Below are 4,695 nucleotides of genomic sequence, written 5' to 3'. Positions count from 1 at the left end.
GATCAATACGCAGTTTGATATGATAAAATTTGTTATTGTTGTATAATTCCTGCCTATATACACTACATGTAAATTGTATACTTATTTCAATATTAGGTACTTCATTGGGTAGTAATCAAAAATAAATATAAATACGCCCAGCTAATATATTATGCTCTACTCGGGCGAATTTTAGATTATTCACCCAAATAAATTACACTCTCCAAATTATATATTTAAATTTGTTGAGGCATTAAATTCAAAATCGCACAAGTTAGCAGAAATATAACATTGTATTCTGTAGTGCAAGTTTATAAAATAAATATCGTAGATCACTTATTTACATTTTTCTTAATCTCGTAATTTTGCCTCTAGGGTTATTTTTAAACATCTTGTGTAGTTTACGAATAAGTTATGGGTATTATATTACCCTATTATGGGTACCATGGTACGTGTAAAAAGAAGAAGAAAAATATCAACAGACATAATATCTACACGTTACATGGGTATTACATATCACCGTACATATGTATACTCTATAGGTATATCGCGGTATATATACCAGTCATGCATTATTTACAGCCGAGGGTGCACGCGTATATCCGGGTGCGTTTATAATGTGCACAACACGGTCACGAGGTCAACCCGGCTCCAGCAGCAGCAACATCGTCGTGGTCAGTTTTCCCGTTCCAGTGTAATATGCACGAATAATATCAATTACCGATTTTTTTTCTCTCTCCTCCTCCTCCTCGGCCAACTCGATAGATTTTTCATCGTAATGTCATATATAATAATATGATATTACAAACGATGGCGGATCATTATTTAAATTGTAAATTCTTATATTAGTTATCCGAGGTACAAGTGTACAGAGTAAGATAGACTGCGGGCCATATTGCCCATATTACCTATGCATATATATACAGGGTGATTCTTTTATCAAACAACACTTATATGGTGTTTGTATGTAAATACCACCTAACATACACCTATAACACACAAACACCACCCAAAACCACCCAACTTTGGGAGGCTATATCTTGTAAACGGATTAACGAAAAATGAAAATTTAAACGTGAAAATTCATTGAAAAAATAGCCTTTTTAGTTTATGAAATTTTAAGTATAGGTTGTCATTTGAAAATCAAAAGTTGATAATGGTTAACCTGATAAATATAAGCGTGAATATATTTAAAAAAATATATAGTTCTAGCTTCTAGAACAAGATGGTTCTAAAATTTTGAAAAAAAAAAAAATTTGAAAAAAGTCAATAGTTTTTGAAATAATGAGTGTTGTTTGATAAAAGAATCACCCTGTATATGTACCTAAACAGGCTACGACTTTCAAGTCGAACGAAATTTAATTTGGCGGCGATGTCGAAGCAATGCACTTGCAGTCCCGGCAGCGTCGTCGATACCATAGAAATAATAATAATAATAAAAAAAAAAAGGAATACGAAATTACCATGTACTAGATAATTTTTGTTAAACAGTATAAAACTATCGTTGTCTTGGAAAGTAACAACTTTTTAAAAATGTTTAAACAATTTTAAACATGCGTGAAAATCTATGGTTTTTTATTTTTATTTTTTTAAATAACATGATATATCTAATTACGTGTAACGATTTTTTCGACGTCGCCGTATACGCTGCATAGTGCAATTATTATCGCAACGATGACTGAGTATAATAAATATATATCTTCTCAGAATCATTCGTATCACGTCTGTGATTAAGCACAATTCTGTATAGCAGTTGTACGTTTATGCGGGTGCGCGGAAAAAAGTGGTCCGCGCGATGTGTACGCACGTTGAAAAAAAATGTATAGGTACCACTATATTATAATTTATAATAAAACCAACACTTCGGTTATACGGATTATGTACATCGACCTAGTTACATAGTTAGCAATCGATTCACAACATAAACTCAAATAACGTATAGTTTAAAATGTACCTATAGATAACCGTGTAAGTATCCTGTACTGCGGTTGGTCGCGGATTAATACTTTACCATTCCTATATTATGTTCAGTAAATAATAAAATAATGAATACTATGATAATTATTAATTACTAATTAGTGATATATTACAATAATACATTAGCAAATGATTGAGGGGCAAGGGGAATGGAACTTAACGCAGACGAATGATTAATTATCTATCGTTCAGTGTAAATATGTTTTTGCATATATCCCCATATTATAGGTAATTAATTAGGTAAGCATAAAAATAAAACACAATATATTATGCTTATATAGAAGTGGCGCTCATAAACAAATACGAGTGTAATAAATAATAATAATATACATTATATAAGATTACGCTTAGTTACATCTTATTGGCATTTTACATAATATTATTTTTTACGTGCTTTACATATTATTGTGTATGTCCTATAATATGGAGTTGTGGTATGCATTTCACGTGTCTAGAGATTTTTATGCGTTTTAAGTTTCAGTTAAATTTACCAATATTTTAGCATGAAAATCACACCTAACTTTTCAGATCGGTGTTAGGTTCTAATATTAATAAATAAAAACCATTATCGCAGATTAGGTGTTCAGCGTGTTTAAAAATCAATTATTAGAAACTTATTTAATAGTTTACCAATATATTATTTAGTTAACAAAAAATATAATGTGGTTAAAAATAATTAATATACCTCCTTAATTTAATTGATTATATACTATACTATATGTTCCAACTGCAGTGCATGACTTGAAAACTATTGTTAATATTCAAATTTAAAAATTTGAAATGTAATCGCAGAAATTGAATGGAAACCTATTATTTATAATTTACTGATCACCGTGTAATTATTTTTTATATGTTTTCATTGAATATTATGTGATAATTAATAGAAATAACGCGTGTGCACGAAAACAAGGTACGTAACACTCTACACAGAAAAAGTGAAGTTGTGGAGGTATGCGCAAATATAGAGTTTTAAAGTTGTAAGTCATTGGAATTTTTGATCTAATCTATCTAATCTAATCTCATGCCTCATAAGTAGAATTCACAAATATGTTATAGAATATAGGGTACTGAGCAATATAAGTATTTAACTGAGTTAAAGTGTTGATACCTACATGTTACCATGCTTTTGTGGGCACACGTAGACGATATTATGGTTAACAATAATGGAGAGCAAAAGGATTTGATGAGGACATATCTGGCGCATAAAAAGGAAAATGATAAATAAAAAACTTCGTGGGTACCGCATAGGAAAGACCTTTTGGGATGGTTGAGACGATAATGGCGTAACTGTGTGTACATCGGGAGTGAAATTTAATGTAAATATGAAAGAATAAATAAATAAATAATAATCATCATAATAATAATAAATATCTAATATGGAAATATAAATGGCCAGTATTATGCAAAAATATACACCTAGGTGTATATATATGTATACAGTGAAACCTCTCTTAACGGACACCTCCTAACAGCGGACGTTTTCATTATTATTATACAGGAAAACCCCTAAATACCAAACACTCTAAATAACGGACACTTCTATCTTCTATGGTAATTTCATTTTGATTTTGACGATTCTAAAACGTAGAATAATCGTGGAATGTCTTTATGAATATCTATCTATCTATTATTGTTTTAAGTTAATCTTATCTGTCCATTATCGCGTCGATTAAAACATTTTTCTATAGTTTATATTCAGTGAAGTATCCTACATTACTATTTCCTACTCGTAATGTATTAGTCGTATTTAGTTGCGTTTGTGATTCCATTACATATACGAACGTATTGTCTCTAACACAGTTGAAATAGAAAATGCCTTGAAACACGAAATTACTATGCATCAAGGTGTAAACAAATTAAAGTAACTGCATTTTTCATATAATTTTAAATAATAATATGTACAGTTAATATTTGCATTAAAACAATAGAAATATCATTGATTATAAATATTATATAAATAATAAAATATGTAATTATTGATTTCTCCGAGTCATTTTCGACAATTTACCCCCCCCCCCCCCCCCACCACCTCCATCCTCTTAATAACGGACAAAATTACGGTGACCGAGTGACCGGTATTTAGAGGTTCCACTGTATCTTAATAATAATAGAGTTTAATATACAATGTATAGTGGCGTATTTAGAATTTGTCAAGGGAGTGATCTAGATAATTGTCACAAAACCGAGGAATGGACTGCAATGACACCTTACACACATCAATTAGTAAAGACACATCATAATAGGAGTTTATTACAATGCATGATAATATAACCTATATGAATAATTCTGAATAATATGTTAAAGTAAGGATTAGTCATTAAATAGATCATGTCAGATCTGATGTTTAGGCAACTTCTGATGTTACCACAAATAGTGGGAAAGAATAGTCCTGAGATCAAGGAGTCACGGTGGTTAAGGAGATTAGAACGCATGCAATTGTATAAAATATTACGGACGGTTTTTAACATTTGGATACATGGATCTCTATGGAGAGAATCATTTATTAAGTAGTATAGGGCTTTAGTTATTCGGGGAAGGGTGGAAGGCATTTGGATTTTATTGCCATTGGTAGGTTTAGCAGCTCTTATAACTGAATGTCATAGGTCTATATTGGTTTGAGGAGTAATTTGTGTAACAGAAATTTATTTTTGCTACAGGATGAGGTTTGAGGCAGTTATGGGATTTGAATGCCTTATGCACAGTACACACTTAAAAATAAAATAAAATACATAATCAATA

This window comes from Diuraphis noxia, unplaced genomic scaffold (genome assembly GCF_037042655.1).
Source record: "Diuraphis noxia isolate RWA-SAM2 unplaced genomic scaffold, SU_Dnox_SAM2 contig0004, whole genome shotgun sequence".
Lineage (NCBI taxonomy): Eukaryota > Metazoa > Arthropoda > Insecta > Hemiptera > Aphididae > Diuraphis > Diuraphis noxia.
This window is presented reverse-complemented; position numbering follows the sequence as displayed.